The sequence below is a fragment of the Antechinus flavipes genome, chromosome 1 (genome assembly GCF_016432865.1).
Source record: "Antechinus flavipes isolate AdamAnt ecotype Samford, QLD, Australia chromosome 1, AdamAnt_v2, whole genome shotgun sequence".
NCBI lineage: Eukaryota > Metazoa > Chordata > Mammalia > Dasyuromorphia > Dasyuridae > Antechinus > Antechinus flavipes.
In genome coordinates, this window is record NC_067398.1 from 346,063,213 (window position 1) to 346,081,466 (window position 18,254).

At 37.9% G+C, this 18,254-nt stretch overlaps 1 long non-coding RNA gene across 1 annotated transcript; it reads right to left on the reverse strand.

The window, feature by feature from the left end:
* Positions 1-727: 727 nt before the first annotated feature.
* Positions 728-2,409, reverse strand: LOC127560311 (uncharacterized). The gene is made up of 2 exons (XR_007953314.1): positions 2,345-2,409; positions 728-1,377 (listed from the first exon to the last, which is right to left on the reverse strand). It is a non-coding gene; the product is annotated as an uncharacterized LOC127560311 (long non-coding RNA).
* Positions 2,410-18,254: the final 15,845 nt, after the last annotated feature.

The window sequence follows — 18,254 nt, forward strand, 5'->3', positions numbered from 1 at the left end:
GGTGATCTTACTTCTTACAAAGGTTAATCCCCCTAACTGAACAAAGATCTCAACTACTCCAATAGATGTATCATTCCTCCCAGGTCTTTTTTTTTTTTTATGTCTCTGATTCATTCTTTGCTACAGGCCTATTGTTTCCTCAGTCCTCAAAATAAATAAAGCCCTCACTTCCTCTTATCCATCCTGTCTTATCCATCCATTTGTCTTTCAAGTATCCCAAATTGGATGGCTGCTAAAAATCATAAGCTCAACATGTCTGAAAAACTGAATTCATGCTTTTCCCACCCCCTTCCCATTACTTTTTCCCTTAGAAGGCAATACCATTCTCTCAATCCCTGAGACTAGAAATAGGAGTTGCCTGGATTCCTCATTCTCTCACTTTTCCATACCTAAGTTGTCAAGGCAAGCTGCATTCTTTGCTCTTGACATTGCTGAACCATTTACCCCCTGCCTGGGAGTATTGAAATAAACCCTTATTCAGGTCTGCCAAGTCTTTATCCTTTCCCAATCATTTTCCTGAAAAGCAAAGCCCAAGCAGGTCATCCCTTCCCTTGTCCCTCCCTCATTACTTCTTTTATTCACTGGTATATACCCACCCATACCCTAAAACGTCCTGCTTAAGGCAACACCATTATCTTGGGACATCATTCCCCACCTCCTTATTTTACATAAAGACCCAAGGCTTCCAGTTTAACTCAAGTAAATCATTCCTTGCCAATAGCAAACATGGAGGCTTGATAAGTTTAATGCAGTAACAGATCCAACACTGAATAAATGTCATACATAGTTAACAAATTCACATAGCACATCACAGATTAGAGGGCATAACAATTCGTTAAATCTACAAATACTCTTCTAAAAGAAACCAAGTCAGTCCAAGCAATCTGTCGTTTCAGGGAGAAGCCAGACAAAATGTGGCTTGTTTACCAACACAATTTAATTGGAAATGCACATGGTCTTTTGATGTATACAGATTGAACCACATTTATCTGGCACACAGCAGAAATCCTGTTAAGAAGCTGAGACACACTGTTCCGGAAATAGACATCTGTACCAGTATTGATGCTGCACAGTGAAAAATGCTGAAACAAGAAAGCTTCCAGGTTCCAGCATCCTTTTTGGCTTTTTATCTTGCTCTTGATTTTGATTGAGAAGAATGACATAAGCCTCGGAATTTTTTTCTACTATGAATATTCTTATGAGCATTCATCAAAAAGCTCCTCATGGTTCCCATTTCACCTCACATCCTTTTTAAGGAAATATTCTGAGGATCTTCAAAATGGGATATCAACTTGGCAAGAAGATATTTCAAATACAGCTTGTCTCCAATTTTTCTCATTTTTCTGGCCAATTCAACAACTGGATTAACTTCTTCATCTGGAAAAAAAAACAATTTAACATATAAAAAAATAAGAGCAGGAAGCCTTCATGCCTGTAACTAAATTTTATTTTTTATTATTATATTATAGCTTTTTATTTACAAGATATATGCATGGGTATTTTTCAGCATTGACAATTGCAAAACCTTTTGTGTAACTAAATTTTCTTAACTAAAAATAAGCAATTAGCTTGCATCTACATTAGTTGATTCCTACAATCAACTGAAAACATTTCCAAAACAAAAACCAAATCACCAACTCCTGAATGTTGCATCTACCGACCCTAATCCAATAAACGTCTCAACCTGACTATTGATCCAGTTATTTCTTCCACATTTCTATCAATTTTTTAGGTGAATTTAACCCAATTCTAAAACATTGATTTTATGGCCTAGATTTTCTGTTTTTTACAGAAGCCTAAGTTAAACTGAAATTGAGGGACTCAATTAAATTACTTCAACTGCCAAATAGGGTAAAGGAGTCAAATTTAGGTCATCCCTAAGCTTCAAGTCCTGACTTCTTCCACAAAGGAGACTAATTCACATTCGAATCACACGCCACTAAACCCAGAGGCTGGACCCAAGCATTTTTCCAGACCCAGGAATCTGGATAAGCTCATCACCATTCCATCCCCCTTTTCCCCTCCGTAAGCTCCCCAGCAAGCTCTTCTCCAGCTATCTTTCTTGGGTTAGAAATCTGGCCCTTTCCAATTTTGGGATCAAGCGGCAAGCCCGGAATAAGGCTCCTCGGCTCAGCTGACTCGAAGAGGACTTGGATTTGAACCGTCCTCTATCAAGTCAGGATGTCCTTAACGGCTTTGAGGCACGGTTTCGTATTTGTAAATACAGCTAAGATCTCACTAAACTAGAGGGATAAATAGCGGTCTCCGCTTGCAGTCCCGGGTCCCCTGTAGGCTTCACACGCTACCTCTGCCTCTTTCATCTCAGACCAGGTACCTCTCTTACCTGCACGTTGCAGAGACCAAGGATTGGATTCATCTGACGGCAACCATAAGTATGCGGGTTTGTTTTAGACATCCTGACCGAGCTGGGACGAGAGTACGTACACATAACAACTCCTACTCTGGAGGAAGTCTGACGAATCTCGGTGCACGCGCTGTGCACAAAGGCAGAGGAGAGGGTCATCTGGAGATACAAGCAGTGTCGGGTAGGTCCTCATAGGGACCTTCTCTGGCGTTGTGATGCTGGTTGCTGGCGCTGCGGCTTAAAAAGGGACTTTCTCAGTGACGTAGGAAAACCTCCTCTCCTCCTCCTCCCCCCCCTGCCCTCAGGCCCTACCCTTCCCCTCCCCCACCGCACCTTAACCCCAGGCACCTAGCTTTCCTTGTCCCCACCCCAACCCCCAATCCCACCCCCAACCCGGGGCAGCTACGGTAGTTGAGGGTTAATTTCCCCTCCCGCCCGGGGGAAGAAAAGGGAGGTAAGTAGACCCGAGGCACCGCTGCACTTGTGTCTGCAGCCGGATTTGCCCGAACAAGCTCCTGAGCAATGCAAGTATATGGGTAGCGAGAGGGGATGGCACGAGCTGAACTGTCCCCTGGAGCTCCCCGTTCCCTCCGGTGCACTGATGCACTAACTTGTTCTTGCACATTTGGAGACCCGGCTGAACCCTCTATCCCATAACTTTCTTAAATCCAGGAAGAAATAGAGAGAGAGAAGCGAGAATTGAAAACTTGTCATAAAACGATGAAGAATTCCTTGAGGCCGATGTAGATGTGTAGGAAGGCGGACAGGGCACTTTTCCTCCTTGGAGACTTTCCACCTAAGCCTTGGAAGGGAAAAGAGGCACAAAGTCGGGTGTAGATATGGATGGGGGAGGAGGGGCGCTTTCTAGGCACCTGGCTCTGACAAACCAGCTAGTCTTGGGAAGGGAGAGATTTTAGTTACCCCGAGAAATGGCTAGAAAATCAATAATATTTAAAATAAAAGGAGCCGACTTACAATAATAGTTTAGAATGGGAAAAGCATCAGATTCTATGGTTGAAAATATATTTAAAAGTTTAGCAGTATACTGAAGGGAAGAGTTCTTGTTCCTTTTTATTCCTGTCATTTAAAAATGTTAATCAAACTCTGTCATAGCCATAGACAGGAGAGTTAAGTTATTTTCCAGCCCTAAGTACCATGTTATAGTTTTGCATTCCCCTCTCCATCTCTTTTGCTGATGAGGAAACTGAGGCAAACAGGGTTAAGTGACTTGCCTAAGGTCACATAGTGTTTGAGGCTGCATTTGAACTCAAGTCTTCCTGATTGCAGGCTTGGCATTCTACCTACTTTAAAACTTAACTGCCCTATGCACCCACACTTAATACCATATTCTAAGATAAGATCAAAATGGGTCCATGATTTAGGCATAAAGAACAAGATCATAAATAAATTAGAGGAACACAGGAGAGTTTGCCTCTCAGACTTGTGGAGGAGGAAGGAATTTGTGACCAAAGAACTAGAGATCATTATTCATCACAAAATAGAAAATTTTGATTACATCAAATTAATCAAATTTTTAAAAAATAAAAAAAAATTTGTACAAACAAAACTAATGCAAAACACACAAGAAGGAAAGCAACAAGCTGGGAAAACATTTTCACAGGTAAAGGTTCTGATAAAGGCCTAATTTCCAAAATATATAGAGAATTGACTAATTTATAAGAAATCAAGCCATTCTCCAACTGATAAATGGTCAAGGGATATGAACAGACAATTTTCAGATGATGAAATTATTTCCATTCATATGAAAATGTTTCAAATTACTGTTGATCAGAGATATGCAAATTAAGACAACTCTGAGATAACCCTACACACCTATCAGCTTGGCTAAGATGACAGGGAAAAATGATGAATGTTGGAGGGGATTCGGGAAAACTGGGACATTGATGAATTGTTGGTGGAGTTGTGAACGGATCCAACCATTCTGGAGAACAATCTGGAATTATGCTCAAAAAGTTATCAAACTGTGCATACCCTTTGATCCAGCAGTGTTACTACTGGGCTTATACCCCAAAGAGATACTAAAGAAAGAAAAGGGACCTGTATGTGTCAAAATGTTTGTGGCAGCCCTGTTTGTAGTGGCTAGAAACTGGAAAATGAATGGATGCCCATCAATTGGAGAATGGTTGGATAAATTGTGGTCGAATATGGAATATTATTGTTCTGTAAGAAACAATCAGCAGGATGAATACAGAGAGGCTTGGAGAGACATACAAGAACTGATGCTGACTGCAAAGAGCAGAACCAGCAGATCATTATACACTTCACCGATATTGTGTGTGTGTGTGTATATATATATATATATATATATATATATATATATATATATATATATATATATATATGTTCTGATGGAAATGGATATCTTCAACAAAGAGAAGATCTAATTCAGTTCCAGTTGATCAATGATGGACAGAATCAGCTACACCCGGAAAAGTAACATTGGGAAATGAGTGTGGACTGTTTACATTTTTGTTTTTCTTCCCAGATTATTTTTACCTTCTGAATCCAATTCTTCTTGTGCAACAAGAGAACTGTATGGTTCTGCACACATATTGTATCTAGGATATACTATAACACATTTAACATGTATAAGACTGCTTGCCTTCTAGGGGAGGGGGTGGAGGGAGAGAAGGGAAAAATTGGAACAGGAGTGCAAGGGATAATGTTGTAAAAAAAATTACCCATGTGTTGGAATCTTTACAAAGTATAAAGTCATTAGAATTTATAGAGACAATAGTTATCTAATTTAGTATGGTTCAGTATGATTGATCCGATCCTACAAGGAGATGTTATGGGCCAGAAGAAACAAGGTACTAAGTAGAACTGATAGACAATAATGGTTGTGTTCACACCTTTAGAACACTCACATAAGCAAGAAGTATTTAAGTACTCATTGGAATTCACAAGTATGGGAGATTCACAAAGTTAACTGGAACTTTGTGAATTCACACCTCCCTTGGAGTTTTTAGGCCCAGAGAGCACTCTGGGAGGAAACCCGTAATCCCACTCTCTCGTATCTCACAATCCCTCTCTCAGAGAAGGAGCATAAATAGAGTTTCAGTGAGCCAGTCAAGAGAGTTCAGCTGAAAAGATTCAGAGTGGAGGAGCATCAGTTCACAACAAGCCTCGAGTCCGAGTTGAGCTAGAGCCAGGAGTTACTTCAGAACATTCCCAGGGATCGGAGAGGAGCACTCTGGGAGGAAGCCCACAAACCCCGTCTCGGAGGCAAGAGAGATTCATTCCATTTTCCACCTGGCTGGCTGGAGGCTGAAGGACAAACTTTTGCATTTGGAGAAATTGGGAGGGAGCTCTTGGAACCAAGCAAAAAGATAGGCCTCTAATCTAACCGGGCTATATTGGAGACAATAAAAGATCTGAACTTGTAGCATTTTAGCATTTGGGCGATTATTACTTTTAACTGAAAATAAGGCTGCCTCCAGAAAACCTCCCTGAGAAACCTGCTCTCCCCCAGAGAACCATGTACTGTCAATAAAGTTATTTTTTAAAAAAGAAACTTTGCTTCCCTGAGGCCCTTATTTAAACTGATAGGGTCTATCAGTGAAGGATGAATATTCAGATTCAGATCAGTAGGCCTAAACTGCCTTTTGCTACCACAGTGCTGAGCCTTCTCCCTATGCCTGTCATTGAAATTATGCTTGTTGGGTCTGCCAAGTGTTTTTCCATTCCCAATTAATCTAAGCAAAGTCATTTTTCTGAAAAGCAAGGCCTAAGTAGCTCATCCCTTCCTTTGCCCCCCACAGTATAATTAACTACCTAATAATCCCTCCCTCATGTGCTCCAAGATGTTAACAAACCAACAAGTAATTTGTTCACTGTTATTGCCATTAGCTCTGAAATGGAAGCCGAGATTTGTCCTGCTTAAGGCAATATCATTGCCTTGGATCATTCCAACCTCTTATTTTACATAACCCAAGTTAAATCATTCTTTCCCAATAGCAAACACAGAGCAATTTTTAAAACAATTTTTAAATTTTTATTTATGTTTTAACAGATCCAATACTGAATGTCATAAACAACAAAATTCACAGATTGATATAATATATATTATATATATGTATGATATTATATATATATATATATAAATTTCTTCACCATAAACAACTTTTAATTGCAAAATTTTAATTCTTTAATTCTTTTTCTTTAAATCTACAAATACCCTTCTAAAAGAAACCAAGTCAGTCCAAGCAATCTCATTTCGGGAAGAATCCAGACAAAATGTGGCTTGTTTTACCGACACAATTTAGTTGGAAATGTACATGATCTCTTGATGGTAGGCAGATTGAACCACAAATCCTGTTCAATCCTATTAAGAGGCTGAGACAGTGTTCACGAAGTAGACCATCTCTATCAGTAAGTGACACTGAAATCGAACAAAAAAACTTCCAGATTCCAAGCATCCTTTTTTTTCTGTTGTTGATATTCTTGTGTATATTCAAAAAAAAAAAAAAACCCAACTCCTCATTCCCAAGACATTCTCATTTCCGCTCACATCCTTGGTAAGGAAATATTCTGAGGATCTTCAAAATGGGACAACAACTTGCCAAGAAGATATTTCAAAAACAGCTTGTCTCCAATTTGTTTCATTATTCTGGCCGTTTCAGCAATAACTTTTGGGGGGAAAAAAACAAAAAGCAACGTAAGCAATTAGCTTATATCTACATTAGATGTTTCCTACAATCAATTCTACTCTTTCCTACTCCCCTATCAAGGTTCCTATCAGGAAAGGTGTTAAAGATAATTCATGCTCTTTTTCCTTATATATGTGTGTGTTTCGAGGGTAGACGGAAAGGTGGGGGTGGAGGCGGGGTAAGGTAATGTGTGCGGTTATTGCTGCAGTCCAGTTAAAACTGGCCCAACAGTTTTACTCTCCTCCGAGTAAATTTCTTCCCCGGCTGTTCTCTCTCCAGACTTCAACAAGTGATCTCGTCATCCCTAAGCCTACAGTCCTGACTTCTTCCACAATGACAAATACGCATTCGACTCACAAGCCCCTAAACCTAGAGGCAGAACCCAACTATCGTTCTTTTCTCGGGCCTCAAATTGTTTCAGACCCGGGAATCGGGAAAGGCTCATCACCATTCCACCCCCTACCAAGCCAGAATAATCTCACTTAACGGCTTGGAGGCACAGTTTCGTTTGTGTAATTACATCTAAGATCTCGTTGAACTAGAGGGAGAAACAGCGGTCGCCCCTTGCAGTCCCGGGTCCTCTATAGGCTTCACAGGCCATCTCTGCCTCTTTCCCATCTCAGACCAGCTACCTCTCTTACCTGCACGTTGCTGAGACGGAGGATCGGATTCCTCTGCCGGGAACCACAAGTATGCGAGTCCGTCCTGCCCAGACATCCTGGCCAATCTGGGACGAGAGTACCAACACATAACTCCGGCTCTGCAGGAAGTCTGGCGAAGCAGGGGCAGCTTGGAGCACGCGCTGTGCACAAAGGCAGAGGAGAGAGCGTCAGCTGGAGATCCAAGCAGCGTCTCTTGAGCACTCAACAGGACCTTCTCTGGCGTTGTGAGCCCTGGTTGCTGGCGCTCCAGCTTAAAAAGGAAAAGCTCCTCCCCCTTTTCTCCCCTGCCCACACGCCCCACCTTTCCCCTCCCCCACCGCCCACAGAGCCGCTCAGCTAGTTGAAGGTTAATTTAGCTTCCAGCCTGGGGGAAGAAAAGGGAAAGAAGTTGAACCGGGCCCGGGTGTACTTGGGTCCCGCCGTTAGATTTGTCCCAACAAGCTCCTGGATAGTGGAAGTATATGGCGAGGCAGGAGGCCATGGCACGAACAGAACTGTCCCCTGGAGACCCCCTTCCCTCTGGTGCACTGCTACATTTGTTTTTGCATATTCGGGAAACCCGGGCTGAACTCTCTACCGCATAACTCCTTTAAATTCAGGAAGAGAGATCGAGAGAGGCGAGAATTGAAAACTTGTCATAAAAGAATGAAGCATTCTTTGCGGCAGGTGCAGATGAGAAGGGCAGGCGGCCAGGGCACCTTCCTTCCTTGCACACTTTCCACCCAAGACTGGGAAGGGAAAAGAGACTACAAAGTCGGGTGTGGGGGGATGTAAGGGGCGCCTTCTAGGCACGAGAACCTGATTAACAAACCAGCTAGTCCTAGGAAGGGGAGATTCCTAGTTTAAATATGTTTCTCCGAGAAAGGGCTAGAAAAGCAACAATATTTAAAATAAAAAGAGGCAGCTTACGACTTTTTTTTTATTTAGTATGGAAAAAGCATCAGATTTAAGATTCTAAGCTTGAAAGTATACAACGATTTAACCAGGATAATAAAGGGAAGAGTTCTCATTCCCTTTTATTTCTGTCATTTAAAAATGTTAATCACACCTTGGCAAAGTTATAGACATTTTCCATTCCTAAGTAGCATGTTTTGTGTATCACCAAAGCTGACTTTGTGCTTAAAAGAGTAGTAAAAGTATTGAGGAAGATGAGTAATAGCTTCTGCTATTTTCCATTCCTAAGTAGCATGTTTTGTGTATCACCAAAGCTGACTTTGTGCTTAAGAGAGTAGTAAAAGTATTGAGGAAGATGTCTAATAGCTTCTGCTATTTTCCATTCCTAAGTAGCATGTTTTGTGTATCACCAAAGCTGACTTTGTGCTTAAAAGAGTAGTAAAAGTATTGAGGAAGATGTCTAATAGCTTCTGCTATTTTCCATTCCTAAGTAGCATGTTTTGTGTATCACCAAAGCTGACTTTGTGCTTAAAAGAGTAGTTAAAGTATTGAGGAAGATGTCTAATAGCTTCTGCTATTTTCCATTCCTAAGTAGCATATTTTGTGTATCACCAAAGCTGACTTTGTGCTTAAGAGAGTAGTAAAAGTATTGAGGAAAATGTCTAATAGCTTCTGCTATTTTCCATTCCTAAGTAGCATGTTTTGTGTATCACCAAAGCTGACTTTGTGCTTAAGAGAGTAGTAAAAGTATTGAGGAAGATGTCTAATAGCTTCTGCTATTTTCCATTCCTAAGTAGCATGTTTTGTGTATCACCAAAGCTGACTTTGTGCTTAAGAGAGTAATAAAAGTATTGAGGAAGATCTAATAGCTTCTGCAAAAGTCTCACCTTTAATATCAGAATTTGAATAGAAATAAAATTTCTTTTATTCCATGTTTAGTGCTGAGTAAAGAATTGTCTCTCATCGTTTCTGCCATATTTATCTTTTAAAATAATGCACTGACACATAGTAGATATGTCGCTAGTTTAAAATGCTTTTTCTTAGATTGATTGATTTAAAATTAGTAAATTAGACAATGATGAATGGCTACCCTGGGTGGAAATTCTAATTAGAATGCTAGAATATGACAACTGTGGAATAATTTTTACTTTAAGAATATTAAATTTTGTTAAATGATGATAAATATGTAAAAGTAGAAGGAAGCAGACTAATGCAATTATCACTTAATCAACCAATAAATATTTATTAAACTCCTCTATTAGGAATACTTGTCCTAGATACAAGATACAAATGTTTAAAAAAAAAAAAACGCGCTTAATTAAAAATTGGGATCCTACTTTAAAATACTGTATTTGTACACTAGTATAACAGATTATTGTCTGTTATTCCACATATCAATTATTGATCAAGTTGACAGTTTTAACAAAAGACCCAAGGGCCCAAAATAACTATTTGATCCCAGATTACAGGATCTCAAAGTTAAGACCAAAAACTTAAGGGTGAGACTAAAATTAGTCCAAATTTTAGTACCTCTATTTCTGAATAGTGTGATTTTGAAAATTTTTAAAAATAGCATAGGTTAAACAGCTTTCAGAAAACCTGGGTAGACATTGGGTTACTGTGAAAAAGTGCTTTGTCAACTGGAAACATAACAATTAGAGGAACAAGGTTGGTTGTGGTCCTTTTTTCTCAAAGAGGACCAAAATGACATCACCAAATTAGAATTGAGTTACAGTTTGTCCAACTGTGGCTGATTAGACCAATATAAGCATAGAATATTCTGACACAACTTGGACCCAAATAAAACCTATGAACATTTGGGATGGCTTCTCTAACTGTGAATCTTGAGTTTCTTCTGAGTTAATTCAATTCTGCTTTACTCATGGATCATAGCACCTTCTTCAATGAAGGCACACCATGCTGGGTAGCCCTGTGTCATTGTCTCCCGAGTCATGCAATCAACATGGAAAATAGTTAAAATGTGACCGCTAAGTTAGTGTTGTCACTAAATTAAAACAAAAACCAAACCATGGATAATGAAATCAGTACAGAAAAAGGATGACCCTGATAATTAACAATGCACTTGAAAAAATCTGAAGAACAAGAGGCCTACTAAATTAATTTACTTTGACCAAGGGTAAGTGTTCTTTGATTTTTATCACTTTTTCTCATAGTTCTATTTTATAGTCTACCCCTACAATTTATTCTTGGCTTTTCTTTTGTTTTAGCTAATAGGAAAATGCTGTTGTGTTGCTTGGCAGAGAAGGGAGACTCTGAGTATGCAATTTGGCATGTGATCTGGGGATGTGTAGCTTAATTCGCTGATCTGCTTTTCTCCCCTTTTTTTTTCCTCCATTCACATAAACATAGAAAAGTGTTACAAGGCATAAAGTTTTAAGTTGTATAATATATTAAAGTTAAATAATAGTGTATGTATACACATCTACCCACATATATTATTAAAGTATAATATATATATAATGTATAATATAATCAATAATATTTGAAATTAAAGGAGCCAGCTTACAACAATAGTTTAGAATGGGAAAAGCATCAGATTCCAAGATTCTAAGTTTGAGAGTGTATAAAAAGGTTTAACAGTATACTAAAGGGAAGAGTTCATTCCTTTTTGTTATGGGCCAAAACTTGAAACAAGGTACTAAGTCTCTGGAATTGATAGAGACAATGCTTATGTACTTAGTTCACACCTTTAGAGTTCTCACCTTTAAGAGAGTACACATTTGAGTTCACACATTTGAGTTCATACCTCTAAGAGAGCATATATAAGAAGGAGCCCACTAAAGGACTAGCCCACTCTCAGAGGCAGAGTCAGATTCATTCCATATTCCACCTTTGTGCTGACTGGAGGCTTTGAATTCAGAGGGAGCTAGAGGCAGAAGCTGGAAGAGACAAAGAACTAGCAGCAAGAGCTCTCGGAACCAAGGAGAGAGATAGGCCTCTATTAAAGCTAACTGGGCCCAAGGAAGGACACAAGACTTGGAAAGAGAAAGTAAAAGATTTGGACTTTAACTCCTGGCTGCATTTGAGAGAAGAGAACATTACACCTTTTTATTTCTGTCATTTAAAAATGTTAATCAAACTCTGCCATAGCCACAGACAGGAGAGTTAGTTATTTTCCAACTCTTGAGTACCATGTTTTGTGCCATTACCAAAGCTGACTTGTCAACTTGGGCACAGGATAGAATTACAGCAGAGTAATAAAAGTATTGAGGAAAAAGTCAGATGTATTCATACTTTCTGCTTTAATTGATTGATTGATTTAAAATGAGTAAATCAGACAATGTTGAATAGCTCCTCTAGGTGGGAAATCCAAATGAAATATTAGAATATGACAACTGTGGAATAATTTTTACTTTAAGAATATTGAATTTTGTTGAATGATTGATAAATATGTAAAAATAGAAAAAAGCAGACTAATGCAGTTATCACTTAATCAATAAATATTTATTAAACTCCTGTATCAGGACACTGGATACAAATGCAAAGAAAGTTTAATTCAAAATTGGGATCTTATTTTAAAATACTTTAATTTGTACACTAGTGCAAGAGATTATTGTCTGTTATTTCACATATCAATTATTGATCCAGTAGACAGTTTTAACAAAAATTAGGGCCCAAAAAGAGACTCTAAAGAAACAATCTGATCCCACAATACAAGACCTCAAAATTAAGACCAAAAACCAGAGCTTTAAGGATTGGGACTATTATTAGTCCAATTTCCAGAATCTCAATTTCTGAGCAGGGTGATAATTTTTGAAAATAGCACAAAGTAAACAGTTTTCAGAAAACCTGGGTAGGCACTGGATTGCTGTGAGAAAAATGCTTTCAACTGAAAACATGTTAACTAGAGAAACAAGGTTGGTTGTTGTCCTTTCTCAAAGAGGACCAAAATGACATCACTGTATTAGAATTGAGTTACAATTTGTCTTGACAGTGGCTGATGAGCCCAGAATAGTCTGTCACAGGTTGGACAAAATAGAAACTATGAGCATTTGGGATGGCTTTTCTACCTTTGCGAATCTTGAGTTTTTTCTGAGTTAATTCAATTCTGATTTGCTTATGGAGCACAGCACCTTCTCTGACGAAGGCACACCATGCTAGGCAATTCTGTCATACAGTCAAGATGGAAAACAGTTTAAATGTGACAGCTAGGCTAGTGTTGTTACTAAATTAAAAGAAAAACCAAACCATGGATAATGACATCAGTACAGAAAAAGGAAGTCCCTGATGACTAAACAATGCACATGAAGAAATCTAAAGAACAAGAGGCCTCAAGTAGAAACTAAATTAAATTTACCCTGACCCGAGGCTAAGTGTTCTTTGATTTTGTCACTGCTCTTTCTGATCCTCCCATAGCTCTATTCTATAGTCAGCTCCTACAATGGATCTTTTGGGGTTTTGTTTAAATCTGAGTGTGGAACTTGTGATCTGTGGATATGTAGTTTACTTAATTCTTCCTGACTCTAGGTTTGGCATTCTCATCAAACTGAGCTACCTAGCATATCAAAGCAATTCCAGAAGTGGGTCCCAAGAGATCCCAGATAGATCTGTGCTTCTATAGCCTGGGAATATCATAGCAGGAGAACAACAAAGTATAAGAAAAACGAGCCCTAGACTTAAACTAAACCTGTATTTAAGTCTAGATGTATGACTTTAGATAAGTTATTTAACCTTATTGCCTCAGTTTATCTATGAAATGGAAAATATAATATCTGATACTTTTAGGGTTATTTTGAGAATCAAATTATATACTACATACAAAATGCTCATTAAATCTTAAAACACTAAAAATATAAACTTATCATTATCATTTTTGTTAGGTTAAGTCAGGGATATTAAATATGAGCCAGATTAAAATATAATTGAGAAATATTTGACAAAATAATTAAAAATATAGTAAAATATATACTGTTACTAGGTCATTTTCGAAGTCAATAAGTTGACCACAAAGATTTTTATGTACAATTTAGTGTTTACTTTCTACACCCACTTTCTATTTGAGTTTGACACCATTGTTTTAAGATAAAAAAGTAATGTCTTCAAATTGTTGGATTGTTTGTTTTTTTTTTTTTTTACTAGTCTTGATACTTTTTTGTTTTAATTTTTTCCAGTTACTTGTAAAAACAATTTTTAACATTTATTTTTTAAAAACGTGTTTCACATTATCTCCCACTCTTTCTTCCCTCCTCCCTTATTGAGAAGACTAGCAATTTGTTTTAAATTGCAAATTGTTTTAAAAATTAAAAAGCACAAATGGTCAGAGGACTTTTTGAGTGTTTAGTACCTCTCTCCTTTTTCCAGCTGTGGTGGTGGATTTCAGCTGTGAAATAAAGCATATTTTCAAAAGGATTAATCCATAGATTTGTTTTGCTTAATTGTTCCTCTTTGTTTTGTTGAGGAGGGGGGTGGGAAAGGGTATAATTTTAGAGAAAAATTTAAAAAGAATATCAATAAAAGACACACTCAGATATATTCTGAGCAGCGTTGTGATTTTATGCCTTAGTAGAAAGAATTTTCTCTGAACACTCTTTCTTTATCTGTGCACATAGGAACCTGTTTGGCAACCTCCAGTTTTAAAGTTGCTTGGATCTCAGAAAGATTAAATGACCCTGCCCAGAGTCATCCAGCCAGTATTTTCTAGAGGCAGAAGGAAATTTCAGATTTTCCTGACTGAGGCTAGCTCTCCATTCACAAAGCCATGTACCTACACACATATATGCATATGTTCATACATATATAAAGATATAATATATTTGCATGTGTATGAGTTAGCATTTATTCAACACTTATTATGGGAACCATGCTAAGCACTGAGATACAATAGTAAAAATGAGTCTCTATCCTTAGGGAATTTGTATTATTCTCTTTGGGGAGACAGACTGTACATATACAAATATGTACAAAGTAATTTATACAAGGTATTTTATACATAGATAATTTATACAAGAGAGAATTAGGAGGTAAGGGAATTAAGAAAGGCTTCTTGTAGAAAGCAGCACATAAGCTGAGGGTTTTGAAAAAAACAAGGAATTCTAAGTGACATGAAGAATATATGTGTCCATATGTGTGACTAATAAGGTATTATGTTTGATATGATTTTTAAAAAAAAATCTTCCTTGAAATATTTTCCCTCATTGGATGCTGAAGGAAAACACTGAAATGTAATTTCTTAGCGCATTGGCTGTTGAAAAACAACAAGGTGATTCAAGACAATTACAAGAGGTCAGTGATGGAAAGAGTCATCTACCATTAGAGAGAGAACTATAGAGACTGAATGTGGATCAAAACATAATATTTTCACCTTTTTTTTTTTTTTGGTCGTTTGTTTGCTTCTTGTTATTGTTATTTTTCCCCCCATTTTGGTTTGATTTTTCTTGCACAGCATAACAAATTTGGATATACGTTTACAAGAATTGCACATGTTTAACCTATATGGGATTGTTTGCTGTCTTGGGGAACGGGGAGTGAGAAGGAGAGGAAGAAAAATTTGGAACACAAGGTTTTGCAGTGGTGAATGCAGAAAACTATCTTTGGATGTATTTGGGAAATAAAATACTATTTAAAAAAATTCCTTGGTCCTCTTGTTAATAGCCAAAACAATCAGGTAGATTTAATTTTTTTTGTTGTTGTTGTTGCTCAGTTTTGTCCAACTCTTCATGACCCCATTTGGGGTTATCTTGAGAAAGATACTGGAATAATTTTGTCATTCCCCTCTCCATCTCTTTTGCAGATGAAGAAACTGAGGCAATCAGAGTTAAGTGACTTCCCTAAGGTCACATAGTGTTTGAGGCTGCATTTGAACTCAAGTCTTCCTGATTCCAGGCTTGGCTTTCTATCTGCTTTGAAACCTAGCTGCCCTGAGGACTTTATTTAAATTGACAGCTAATCCTAAATGAAGGGTGGAGTAGAATATTATTCAGATTTCTTTCAAAAGATCACTGGGGGGGTGGGGGTGGGGGCAGCTAAGTGGCAGTTAGGTGGTGCAATAGATAAGCACAGCCCTGAAGTCAAGAGGACCTGAGTTCAAATATGACCTCAGACACTTAACACTTCCTAGCTGTATGACCCTTAAGTCACTTAATTCCAATTGCTTCAGGGGAAAAAAAAAAAGATCACTGAGAGGTGAGGGAAACAGCTAGTTGGTACTCTGAATAGAGCACCAGCCCTGCAGTTAGGAGGATACTTGAAACTTACTAGCTTGCAAGTCACCATTCTTCCCTTCCCCCCCAAATCACTGGGATTTGTGTCAATTATAATAATAATAAAGGAATTATTTTTAAAAAAACACACCATAGTAGTACATGTTTGACAGATATATAAATATATATTAAAAAAAACCACATATCTTATAGATAAACATATCCAATAAGGAAAAATTTGAAGGAAAGTTTCCTAGTATTGTAAGAAAACATTAAATAAATTGATTGATTCAGTATAGGTCCAGTGCAATGGATTTTGCTAAGACCATTCACAGAAACCCCTAAAATTCTAGTTGAATCTTATGTTGAGAAAGGTTTGGGTGGGGCTTGTTTTATTTTTTATATTAACCATAAACTCAATGTAAATTTGGTCTTCCTCCTTTCCTACAGACTCGGGGGAGCAGTTCCAGTAAACATGGGCTGCACAATACAAGATAGCCTTATCAATCCACCATCTAGTGCTTCATAAAACATAGCTCTGACAGCCCTTTTCATAGTTGCTAGAAACTGGAAATTGGATGGATGCCCATCAATTGAAGAATGGCTAAGTAAATTGTGGTATATAAATGTAAGAATGTAAGAAAAGACCAGCAGGATGAATACAGAGAGGCCTGGAGAAACTTACATGAATTGATGCTAAGGGAAATGAGATCATTAACATTTCAACAACAAGACTATATGAGGATCAATTCTGATGGAAGTGGATATCTACGGCAATGAAAGCATCCAATTCAGTTCCAACTGATTAGTGATGAACAGAATCAGCTGTACCCAGCCAAAGAACACTGAGAAATGAGTGTGGACCACAACATAGCATTTGCACTCTTTCTGTTGTTGTTTGTTTGCATTTTTGTTTTTCTTCCCAGATTATTTTTACCTTCTTTCTAAATCTGATTTTTCTTGTGCAACAAGATAACTATATAAATATGTATACATATATTGTATCTAAGATATACTTTAACATATTTAACATGTATGAGACAGCCTGACATCTAGGGGAGAAGATGGAGGAAAGGAAGGGAAAAGTTGGAACAGAAGTTTTTGCAAGGGTCAATGTTGAAAAATTATCCGTGCATATGTTTTGTCAATAAAAAGCTATTTAAAAAATAGCCCTGAAAATCTACAAGTGGCTGATTGACATATATGGTTTTTCCAGAAGTTCTCTAGCTAGGAAAAGTACTGAACATCTAACACAGGTAAGGAGAGGGAAGTAACCCATTTAGATCCCATTTGGAAGAATTGACTGGGTATAATTTGTGGTTAATTTTTATTTAATGGAATTAATTTCTCCTTATTTTCATTCATTCCCCACCAGGTTTTTTTACTGGAATAAAAAAGCAAGGGTGAGCTAAGCAATTGTACCAAAAGAATTTGTATGTAAACAATTCTCTATTTTGTCACATGCCCTCTTTAAACTGGTAAATAACTGTTCATTCTATCAATAGGTATTTATTAAGTATCTACTCTTTGCCAAAGTATCTATTTTCCTTGTTATGGGCCAGAACTCTGAACTTGAAACAAAGAATTCTTACAAGGTACTAAGTCAGTGGAATTGATAGAGACAATAATTACCTAATTTAGCATGGTTCAGTATGATTGATTTAATCCTGCAAGGAGATGTTATGGGCTAGAACTTGAAACAAGGTAGTAAGTGGAATTGAGGAGACAACAGTTAAATCTAGTTTAGCATTGATTTAATCCTACAAAAAAATAATGGTTTTCTAGTGATATAATGATTGGTTTGTACTCAGTGTGGGGCATATAAGCTAAAAGCTCTCAGGGCCAGAAAAGGCAAGTGCACTAGAAGTTCTCAGAGGCTCAGAGATTCTTTTCATCTTCCACCTTTGTGGTGGCTGGAAGCTGAAGCACCAACCTTTGGATTCGGAGAGATTGAAGGAGGCAGGAGCTCAAGCCTATGGAACCAAGGAGAGAGATAGGCCTCTAAAAAAGCTAACCCGGCCCCAGGAAAGGAGACAAGACTTTGAAGGAGACAAGGATTTGGACTTTAACCCCTGGCTACACTTGTGGTGATTCCTGAACTGAAATGAAGGCTGCCTCCAGAGACCCCAAGAAAACCTCAACAGAGAACATTACATTTCCTTACTTGTAAAATAAACTAATAATACACCTAACTGACATACAAGATAGAAAGCCAGGTTTGGAGTTGGGAAGACCTGTGTTCAAATCTGATCTCAGATACTTACTAGCTGTGTGACCCTAGGCAAGCCACTTAATATTTACCTCAGTTTTCTCAACTGCAAAATGAGTTGGAGAAGGAAATGGAAACTATTCCAGGATTTCTGCCAAGAAAACTCCAAATGGGGTCACAGATAGTTGGACAGGAATGAAAAATCACTTAACAGCAACAATTTGCCAATCACTTTACTAAGTTCTGGAGACATAAAGGCAAAGAAACAGTCCTGGCCCTCCAAGGGGCTTAGTT